The following is a 12218-nucleotide window of genomic DNA, read 5'->3' as shown; positions in this document are numbered from 1 at the left end:
TCCCTTCGCGCCAAAATGAAGAGGACCCAATGGGAGATCTGCTCACAAACACACACTCCATACATGGACCAATCACGGACCACTGTGTTCCCAGTCATTCATGGCACTCCAGACTCTCTGGCACCCAGGATGTGTATTGGACTCAGACGTTCCAGCCCACATCCTGGGGGCACAAACACAAGGCATGCAGATTCCCGCGAAAGCATTGCGTTTCGCAGGAAAATGTATGATCAAATAAGGACTGACCCCGGTCAACTCGACCTGGGAAAGGTGATGGGGCAAGATGGCCAAAGGACAGGACAAAGAACCTCGTGGCATGGCCATTTTAGAGCCAGGCCACCTATTCGCGCCAAACGCGGTTAATGCAGTTAACATGGCAGGAAAAGGTTAAATATAGCTGGCACCAGCCCTGTCCATGACACGTCTGCACATCTCCCAAAAAGTCCACTGGAGTATCTAGGGCCTTTGGAAATGACTAAGAGACCCAAGTGTGCTGTATGGTGAGATGCATTGCACACTTGTTACATGTTGCAGAAAAGATGCAACAGTGGAAAGGGACAAAGCGAAACAAAGTCTCCCAGTACTGACTGTCTTAAGGGCATGTCAGTTTCCCCATAAGAAGTGAGCGAAAGCCCAGAGGAGTGTAGCTGAAGGATGTGCTTCTCTGGCAAAGTCGGTCTATGGTGTCTACACAGCAGCAAGACGTTTGGGGGTGTAAACATGGAGGGAAAATTACATACAATTAGGCCATCATCCCTAACACCTGTCATTAGATTTCTTTACTAAAATTAAAGGATAGTTCCGGGACTTTTTTTTTATTGTTTCTACGGTTCGGCCATGTGTTTTTAAGCATAAATCGGTAGATCGTAGAAAACTTTCCTATGGACCTTACCCGACTTTTCGTCCATTAACGCACTCGAAATCAGCCGCCATTTTGTGATAATCCTATCATTTCCCCCCATCGACCTGGCTCACCTGCGTTTGCGGCACTAAATCAAATCCCCCGCCCCTGAGCCTGACATCAGCAGACGCGTACCGCCCATTTCCCAACGCCAAAGCACGTTTCGTGTCAACAATCGCTGCGCCTCAGCTAATGAAGTGTCGCCATGGAAATGGCAGGACGCCTCTTTCCTCAATAAGTATAAACACACCGTTTCACAACACACAGCAGCAGATTTTCGATTCCATTACTCTCTCTGTGTTACTTTGAGTATTCTGGGACTCGTTTCTGTGCTCTGGTCAGCTACCTTCGCCCCTTCTAGGCCTTGTGAACACCTGTACCATCTCTGTAAATTATTTTACTTTCTTTACCACACAATGGCTACAATAATGCCGTATATGTACGAGCCCGAGTACACCGAGGAGGAACTACTGGAAAGGCAAGCACACGAAAACGATGGGGATTCGGACGGCAGTTGGGAGGACCAGTCAACAGATGAAGAGCCTGGACCATGTCGCATGGACGACGTCTCCACCTGGTGCACGTGCAATCGGTGCGAGCTAATGCCAACTGAGGAGGAGAACTGCTGCTGCCGTGAAAATTCGGGGTGCTTGGCCTACATTTCGGAAGGCGAGCCAAGTCCACAATGCATCACCGAGCTGCCAGAGTTCAGGGAAGCCTGCCTCTCACGGACCGTGTTGAGGATGATGATGGTGCTTATGCACGAACTTCGCGGCACTGTTCGTCCGCGTAATCCGAGTAACGAGTAAGTATACTCTGGTTGTGATGTCAGTGATGCCACTACTATTTCATGGTCGTCTCCCACATATAAAATTACATCTACATATCATTCGAACGCATGTAAATTGGTTCCATATTGTGCATTTTCTAGATAGAATTTTTTTCAAAGCAGAATGACATTTTTTACCTTCATCGACATTGATAAGAAAGTTTTGTCATTTTAATACCGTTTGCATCTTTCTTTTTCACCAGTGGTACAGGCTGGTGGCCTATCGTTGCTTCACTTGGTGGCTTCACGGGAGGCTCGGACACCGCGTTCGGAGAGTAATACCTGCCTGTGCGGTACTTGCCATTAGACAACATTTCCCCAGCGACAGTGGACAATACCGCGGATTTTCCCTGGATGTGCTGCAACCGGAACTTTACAATGTGTAATGTTTATTATTTATGTTCAATTGAAATTAAGATCTAAAATAAAACCCAACATATATTTTAACAATGGTTGTTTTGATTTTTTAAATGAATCTAGTGTGTCTCCATTGAATAGTCTTCCTGTGCCTTGTCTTGTCACACCACATGTCTCCGGCCAGCATCCTCCCTCACGCTGGCCGCCCACCTTCAATCCACATAACCATTGAACCCATATGCAGCAGACATACATATGTTATTTTGCGGGTTGGCATCAAGCCTCCCGGCCTTGCCTCCTCCCCCAAACATACTTACCACACCACTTTGTTCAAGCGTTGGCAATATGAGGCCGTTGGATTTTATTGATACAAAACATGGTTATAGGTAAATAATCAATATGGTTGATCATAATAAATCATCCTTTTGGGCACCGGGTACAGAGATGACCCCCTCTGGCCCGTGCCGCCTTGCCACCACAGGCCAGCCTGCTGCTGACTAACTGCCTAGGCATCCAGGGTCTCCAGGGTGAACTGCACCCATATATTCTCCTGGGAGGGTGAGGTATTTGTAAACTCACCCCCCTGCCTTCCATGTACTAGATCCTGCAGCCTGCCTCTTACATGCAGTTAGATGGCCTCTCCTTGGTGAGGCCCTGCGGCAAACGAGTCTTGTCTGCACGACCACCGCCCCAATCCACCCCCCGCCCTATCAAAAGCAGTTTGCACCGGGGTACTTGCGCTGGCAAGTGGAGCTGTCAGGGAGCGATAAAGGCCAAGAGGTGCCAAAGACCATGTACACTTCAAAGTGGTCTATAGAGCATGGGTTGTTGTTCCCATGTCTACCTCCAGAACCCGTGTCTCCTGCCAAGCATCCCCCCTCACGCTGGACGCCCCCCTGCAATCCACATAAGTGTGTCTCCATTCACGAGTCTTCCTGTGTCTTGTCTGCACGACCACCGCCCCAATCCACCCCCCGCCCTATCAAAGGCAGTTCGCACCGGGGTACTTGCGCTGGCAAGTGGAGCTGTCAGGGAGCGATAAAGGCCAAGAGGTGCCAAAGACCATGTACACTTCAAAGTGGTCTATAGAGCATGGGTTGTTGTTCCCATGTCTACCTCCAGACCCCGTGTCTCCTGCCAAGCATCCCCCCTCACGCTGGACGCCCCGCTGCAATCCACATAAGTGTGTCTCCATTCACGAGTCTTCCTGTGTCTTGTCTGCACGACCACCGCCCCAATCCACCCCCCGCCGTATCAAAGGCAGTTCGCACCGGGGTACTTGCGCTGGCAAGTGGAGCTGTCAGGGAGCGATAAAGGCCAAGAGGTGCCAAAGACCATGTACACTTCAAAGTGGTCTATAGAGCATGGGTTGTTGTTCCCATGTCTACCTGCAGACCCCGTGTCTCCTGCCAAGCATCCCCTCTCACGCTGGACGCCCCCCTGCAAACCGCATAATGCCACAACATATTCACGTCATTCATTCACAAACACACCCCTGTTTCGAATTCTTTATAACCCACTTCATATTTCTAATGAGAACTTCTTTGCGCTTTGCTAGTCAACCCGTGAAGGTGCTGGTTATCTGCTCTTCGTCTCTGTGAACTTCCGTGACCACTTCGAGCAAACTCGTCAGTTTGCAACCTGTGAACTGCTCCCTGTTCTACGACAAGAAACTACTCTGATCCCTGCATCTAACTGTTTGTTCGACAAGGTAAGGCCATGTACCATAATCATTTTGCGTCCAATTTTTTAATTTATATCTATTTGCTAGTAGTCATCAAATTGCATCCATATTTTCTTTTCGTTCAAGACAGTACATGCAAGGAACTAGTCACATGTTCTGAGTTTAGTCAAATTATTTTTCTATTTTTTTAAAGTTATTCAAATACTTATCCGCATGTGAATAACGTGTATAGTTCCAAGAACCAAAACGAACCTTGCATTGAACCTTTTATGTGTCATTTAATTTTTTAACAAATTGGTATTCATAGAGAATTGTTGATCTTTACTTTTCAGAACTTTCCACAATGCCTGCCTGTTCCATTGGCGGTTGCCCTTCAAAGACCCATAAAAAATCTGAAGGTACTATAATGCATGTTTTCCCTAAGACAATAGATCAGATAAGAGAATGGGTCCGATATTGCGGATATCCACCGTCTGAGCTTGAAAGTAGAGTCCTAGAAGTCTTTGCGGACAAGAGGGGTGATCGATACCGCATCTGCAGCAGGCACTTTAGCTCAGACATGTACTCCACATCATTGCTAATAAAGAAGAACACACCGCGAGCGAAGCGAAAATTGCTCTCAACCGCTATTCCCACTCTATTCGTCCACATCCCTCCACTGGTGAGTCAAGTTTACGGATTTAGCTCTCGGCCTTGCGGTAGTGTGTAGCATTAGCTAACAATAATTTCCCCATTTATGTATCCACTCAATATGAAGGCAGAAGATTCTCCATCCGTGTCGTTATTGCAGTCATCAGCCACTTCAAGCGCCTATCGGGTAATCTTACTTAGCTATTCTGCCACTGACTTGTTTTAGGCATGTAAATCAATAGTTTTAATTTATCGTGTAATTATTTTACCTAATGGTACACCCTAGTACTCGTCCTCTAGTCTTTGTTTTCAGTTATAATTATTGTTATCCAAAATAATGCAAGTACTGTCTTTCAGGGAGATGCTGAGGAGTCCAACGCATTGACGACAACCGTTGATGTCACTCAGATGCTCGAGGTACGTTTCCGGACAGTTCTATCGATGGAGATCATCAGATCTTGCATTCTTGTAGCGTGATTGTTACACACAATGTTTCTTTCGTTTTTAGCCATTGATATGTCCTTCTGTTGTCGCCCTCCTATGTGCCTTCTTTTTTCAATATTGTGTTCATTACTAATGAAAGTCCTATGTTTCAGGGAGTCGATGGAGCATTAGTCCAAGAAGAAGGGGGAGCATGCAGTTACGGGTCGGCGCAATGTTCTACAAGAACATCACCCCTAGTAGTTGATGCAGATCTCTGGGTGGTGACACTTCCAACGATCGAGCAAATCGAATCATATTTAGATATCCATTACTTATTTTAGACAACTGATCATTTGTGCAGGTCTATTTAGATGAGCCGTTGACGCCTGCACAAAGTTTATGTTCTTTTTAACAAAATAGAAAACCATACTAATGCAATTACTGTGTTTCAGGGAGTTGCTGAAGCGTCATCTTCAATAATATCCTCAATGGAAGTCTATGCGCAGCCCGAGGTATGGATCTTGACAGTTCCATCTAACTAGATCAACAATGCGTGAATAATTGTCGTTTGAATGTTCTACACAATGCGTTAATTCGTGTTTTGCTATTGAGATGTACGTGGGTATTGGTCCCCAAGTACATTTTGTGTTTTCAATATTATTATAAATACTAATGAAAGTTCTATGTTTCAGGGAGTCGATGGAGCGTCAATGCGTGATGGATGTGCTTATCATGAAAATATAGTCGTTGCAGCGCAAGAGGAAGTGGAGACATGCACACACGAGTCGGAGCAACAGCGTCCTGATGTTGAAGTTCGAGGCAAGAAAGTTTCAAAGAAAAGAAAGCAAAAGAAGGTTAGTGTCCTGGTCACTATATTATGTTGTTTTTCACTGTTAATAGTTCAATAATGTAAGTTGTGTTTAAACTGAACATCCCTTTTCCAATCTGTCCTCTCGTTGCGAGTGGGTGTACTAACTAGATCTACACAGACAGTGAAGCGAACGAGAGATGTTGCTTGTCAAACTTTTTGGCAGGGACTTGAGACTGGAGATGCATCGTGCCAATGGGAAGAATATGAAGTGATTGACAACGGAGCTATACCACCACCAGCCATTGATAGTGAATGTCCTCCTGGTAGTTCGGATGCAGTCGGAGATCAATTCACAGAATCCACACCCGCAAAAACTAAGACGGCGAGAAAGTTGAAGAAATTGTTTTATTCACCCATCGCCGGAGAAGGAACAGATGTTGCGATGGAAGAGAATGAAGTGGACGACAATGAAACACCATCAATATCACTGAACATAGCGGAAGACGATATCAGAGATTCTACCTTTCATGTGAGTGACATGTCCTCAACGTTACAGGCCAAACCAGCTGGGATGCAGAGTGACAGTATAAGGAAAGAGGCCAAATTCATTGTATTCGATAGTTGTTTGCTTGATATTATTATTAGGATGAAATGTGGGCATTCGGTTGGTGGGGAAGTATGTGGGGAGCCATTGATTAATGTGACTCGTGCAATTCGAGGCACTAACCTTAAAATACATGCCACCTGTACAAAATATCATCCTTTCTCATGGTCTGCACAACCCATGCTGGGGCAACTGCCAGCAGGCAATCTACTTTGTGCAGCGGCCGCACTTTTTAGTGGTTCAAGTTTTAAAAAGTTATAGTATTTCTTTCAGTTTGTGGGAATCCATTTCATTGCGAAAACTCAGTTCTACAAATACCAAATCGATTATCTATTTCCAGCCATTAGCGAAGCTTGGAGAATGGAAAAAATGTCTATTGATAGTACATTCGCGGGCAAACGGTTCAGGCTAGCTGGTGATGGACAGTGCGACAGCCCAGGATTTTCAGCCAAGTACTGCACCTACCACTTTCAGGACATGGAAAGTAAGAAAATTGTGAGTTCGGTGGTCGTGCAGGTGTCACAAAGTACATCCTCAGTGGCCATGGAGAAAGTTGGCTTTGTAGCATCATTGCAAGAACTACAACCGCGGGGAATGGTGATCGACCTGATAGCCACGGACAGACACGTTTCAATTGCCAAGACAATGAGAGAAGAGTACAAAAATATAAATCACCAATTTGACGTATGGCATCTTGCAAAAACAATCAATAAAAAAATGTCGGCTGCAGGTAAAAAAAAAGATATGCAAGGTATTTCACAGTGGTCCAAGTCAATCAGCAACCATCTTTGGTGGAGCTCAAAAACATGTGGAGGGTCGTTGGAAATTCTACTGGAAAAATAGCGGTCAGTAATGCTACACTGTAGCAACGTTCACCGCTGGACCACAAACCAACATTTCCACAATTGTGAACATGGCCATTTGTCCACAGAGGAGGCACGGAAGAAGAAGTGGTTGATTCCTTCATCACCCACTCACAAAGCCATTGAAAAGATTGTATTTGATAAAACTATAACAAGAGATTTGAGGGGACTCACGGAATTCTGCCACACAGGAGATTTGGAGGTGTTCCACAATATGTGCCTAAAGTGCAGGCCAAAACGATTGCATTTTGGCATGGAGGGCATGATAAATCGGACTCTTCTAGCGGTCTTGGCACATAACCATAATGTTGGCCGTCAACAAAGTAGGACGACCGGAACTTTAGGGACGCTTCGCTACAATAAGGCCTTCACTAAAAGAAGTAAACAATGGGTGATCAAACCAGTGTTTCAGGATATGCAATATGAGTTTATTGAGAGACTTATTGTTGATGTCCTAGATAGGCACATGGAGTTGTGAACGAACCTGTGCAGGGGACAACTGCATTGCCACCCAACATTGCCTCTGTTCCATGTCCACCTAAAGCAGAGCTCATTGAGAAATACACATCACGGTTTAAATGATTGTAATTTGATTGTCTGTTCTCTCGAGTCTCCTCATGTTGCAGGCCCATTGAATATGTGTATCTATGTAATGTGTAAATAAAAGTGATTGCTCAGTGTACATGCAATGTGTCTCTCCACCGTTGCCCCTCCCTTCACCGTGCAGTTGTGCGAACCACCCGGGTGTCACCTGTGACTTTGCTCTGGAGTCTCCTCATGTCGCAGGCCCATTGAATATGTGTAGCTATGTATTGTGTAAATAAAAGTGATTGCTCAGTGTACATGCAATGTGTCTATCCAACCTTGTTCATTTGCGCATTAAATTAAACCAAACAGTAATATAAATCATTTTTCAAAAAATATAGAATGTCTCCGTATTTATGGTTCTCTGGGGCTGCAAATGCACGCAGACAAAATGCAAAGATGGAGTGTAAATTTCAAGTCCTGTGAGATGGACTTACACTGAATGTAGCTAACTAGGAATGTGTGCTCGTTCAAAGTGAAGGTCAGCTGCTTTGATTTTTTGCTCGGGTGCCGGAATGGCGCACGACTCAGTATAAGGTTCTATTGTTATTTGACCTTGACAGGCCGGGACCATCCCGAAAGACTTCTTTTTGGGGGTGTGGTGCAATAACGTAAACGATAATGAATAGAATTTCAGAAACGAAAGCCATTTAATGTTCGTTCATTAGAAGAAATAACGTCGGCATAGAAGGAGTGGTATTTCGGGGCTGCCCTACGCACAGACACAATGGAAAATGCAAATATAATGTAAGTAACTCTTTAGATGAGTTTATACCGCAATTTAATTACTATACAGTAGCTTTAAAGACGGGTTAAGTTGTACTTGTTCGTTCTATGTGGTATATTGTTTTGTACCGCGCACTATCTTGAGGAGAACCATCTCCTTTTACGGAAGCACCTCAAAACCTTCCTCTTTGCTTCTGCTTTCTCTCTCCCTTTCCCCTGCTACAACTGGTCCACTGTCTGCGACCTCGGTCCTGGGCCCTTCCACTCTCCACCTGCACTGCCTCCCTGTCAACCCCTGCACTGGGGGACTGTCTCAGTATCCTACAGCCCCCCCTTCCCAGCACTTGTTCTGCACTTACCTTGCACTCGCCACCAGCTGGCCCTATGTATTTATTATTTTATGCTACTTACCTTGTACTCCACTTCCCCCCTCCCGTTCCCCTTGCACTTTTACCTTCCCCCTACCCCTGCACTTGCGCGATCTGAATGACACCTGGCCTAGTAGGATCGTTGTCTGTCTTCTCCTTGTCCCCCCCCCTCTCCGCCTCGCCACGCCTTGAAACACTTGTGTATAGGCGCGTTGCAAATGCCATATTATATCATATCAGTGACAAAGTGGTCCACTGGCGCACAGGCGGCTCTGAAAAAGGCGGAGGAGAGGGGGTGGGTTACTGGAAATGACGTATAATACCCAGTTGCACTGTCCTAGCTATGAAATAATTTCCCGACCTAATATATAAAATGAATAATTTTAATAAAGATCTGATGGTGAGACTAAATTCATTTTTTATGTTTTTAAAACAGGTACATCCTTCATTATTGTATGTGTCACGAGTACCAGACACCGGTGGATGGCTTTTACAACCGCCAGTTGCTTCTCCGCGTGAACAACGTTACCACCCTGACCATTTTATGGGACGATCGCCAAGTACAAGTATGCCCTTGCGCGGTACTAATGGCTAGATGCAACATACATACCGTTGTGGTGGCCTAGTGCCTTGTTGTTGGAACAGCCATGCGATTATCAGTGCGACCGAAGAGCTTATTTTATCGTAAACCAACACCCTGTGTACTGCACACGAACATCGCTTGCCTCAAGACGAACTATTTTGGATCGAGAGCAAAGAAAAATGCAAATCGCTGAATATTCTCTAAACATTTGGTGTCAAATAAATGTACTTTACCAAATTTACAATCTTGCGGTTTGATTTAAAAGTACAGTTTCATATTCCGAATTGTGGCGCGCTGTGTTGTGAGCTGATCTGTGTTGGTTTCCGGGTTCTGTGTGGAGTCGCGTAGAAGACGCCTGGGCGAGTTTGCCTACGCAGCACAGTCACGTCACGGATAGAGGCGGGGAATATGAATGTTTTGATAAAGCCTGTTTCAGGGGCGGGGGATATGATTTAGTGCCGCAAACGCAGGTGAGCCAGGTCGATGGGGGAAATGATAGGATTATCACAAAATGGCGGCTGATTTCGAGTGCGTTAATGGACGAAAAGTCGGGTAAGGTCCATAGGAAAGTTTTCTACGATCTACCGATTTATGCTTAAAAACACATGGCCGAACCGTAGGAACAATAAAAAAAAAGTCCCAGAACTATCCTTTAATACGTAAGAATTATGGATTTCCATTAGGAAAACTGAGGGATTGCAACCCACACTGACCCCATTTTTAGTCATCCTTGTTTTTTTTTACTGCACTTTACTTTTACAATATTTAATATATCTTTAACACTGCTTTACAATAGATGTCACTTCTTTTTATTCCTGCTTCGAAAATTCAACCACGTCTGTTAGGCCACTCCTTTAGTTGCATAGGCCCCAAGACTTTTAAAGGTTTCTTAATAATGTGCGATTCTGGGACCACACCAGATACATTTTGGCCTTGCTTACGAAGATTCGTCTTTGAAAAGTTAGCCCCCCCCATCCCCAGATATGTTATCTCACTTAAATCACTAACATGTGTTCTCCCTGCCATGTTTGAGGACGCGAGGTGCAGTATGACCGTGGGAGGGGAGTCTGAGTATTATGCATGCATTCTGACAGTTACTTTGGCTAGATGTCTAGTATTTTAAAGGACAGTCCCACTTTTATCACCAATATCCCACGGCATATGCACTTCCTGTCCAGGATCGGGAAACCCCCCAACTTCGCTTGCCTGCCCATGGGATCAAACCATTTCCAGTGCTCAAAGCCAAAACAGTTATGTCATATCTGCTTCTGCGGTCCCCTCTGTCATCTCAGCAGAGCTTTGCAATGGGGCACTTAGAGGTTGATGGAACAGACAGAGCAGGGAGTGGGCTGTTAATGATGGGGCTGGTGTCCCTGAAGAGTTGTGAATGGAGGGGCTAAGAAGTGTGGGGGGGCATAATGTGAATTTTAGCTAAGCATACTTTGCATGATGCTGCAATCCTGCATTCAAAATAGGGATTGTGATGCAGTTTTTGTACAACCACTAACCATTTAATTTATTGAATTGTTTTTTTATAACATGCCTAATTCGGTTTCTAATTGCGGATCCGGGATTCAAACCTCTGTTGTTCTGCGTGATCTTGCTTCCATGACCAGAGCATTGCACTTGTGCTATCCTTCATACAACCATAAGGGGGGCTAACACACCTAACAGGAGAGGGAAGCCAAACATCTCTCAAATGTAGGTGTTGTGGACAGAGATCAAGGCTTATCTCCTAGGAAGGGGTAGCAGGCTGATAAAGAGGTATAATTCGTCCACACCCTTATCTCTAGAAAATTCCCCACACTGATATTCTAATAAATATATATATATTTTTTTATTTAAAGCATTCAGCGTACACAAAATACAAGCTTTTGCTTATGTACAAGTTTTCCCTCTTCCCCATGCACAAGCCAAATCTCTCCTATTTCACCTTTCTTAGTTCAATGTTGGTTTCAATCCCGGTTTGGCTATGTGTTTTAGATATTCCTTGTTAATAATGGTGGTCTTAATTCCCTTCCAGTCTCTTTAGCATAGATTCCAGGAAAATACCCAAGCCTTTGATGGTTTTCTTATTTGGGTCGTCATATAGAGCTGACCACCATAACTCAGGGTCCAGATCACATGATGGTGACAGCATTGGTAGTAATAAACAACCCCTTTCAGATCTAAGTTCAGGGCAAAACAGCAGTAAGTGTCGAGACGATTCTTCTTCTTGTTTGCATAGTCTGCATAATTTTTCCTTTGCCAGGCCATATCTGAACAAGTTGATCTTTGTTCTTAAAATGTTCAGACGAAAGCGCATTATTAAGTCTCTATGATTCCGATTGGCGCTTTTTTCTAGGTATCCAGGCAATAACTGTGCGCATCTAGTTATCTTATCTGATAAGGTATTATAGTTCGAAGCTACTCTCGCACACTCTGTTTCTGCCCAGTCAATTGATAGTAAGAGTCATTTTACCCTCTTTGGGTGTTTCAGTAGGGATTCTGTTGTAACTTTTAAGTTTTGCAACAGCTTGTTACATTTCGCTTTCCATTCCTCCAGTGGCCAAAAGGGCATTTTTCCTGCTTCCTTATTCAATATTTGATATTGAGATGGACAATTTTCCAGAGTTATTTTTCTGTAGGTGGCCAATGTTTTCCAGACGATTCGGACTTGCATTGAGTACAATCCCAGTTCATGTAGAATAATACTTATCGGAACACATATGGGAATTTTCAGCAATTTATGCCAGAATCTGGCTTCAGGTTTATCCCTTGTTTCCCAAGGGATTCTCAGGGCCGTTTCGCCAGCATATGTTACAGTGGGGATGACTTTTGCATTATAAAATTCCACAATCGGGCGCATGGAAAA

Source organism: Ambystoma mexicanum, chromosome 8 (assembly GCF_040938575.1).
Source record: "Ambystoma mexicanum isolate Mex_15411 chromosome 8, UKY_AmexF1_1, whole genome shotgun sequence".
NCBI lineage: Eukaryota > Metazoa > Chordata > Amphibia > Caudata > Ambystomatidae > Ambystoma > Ambystoma mexicanum.
The sequence above is the reverse complement of the archived record's forward strand: the minus strand, read 5'-3'. Positions refer to the sequence as shown.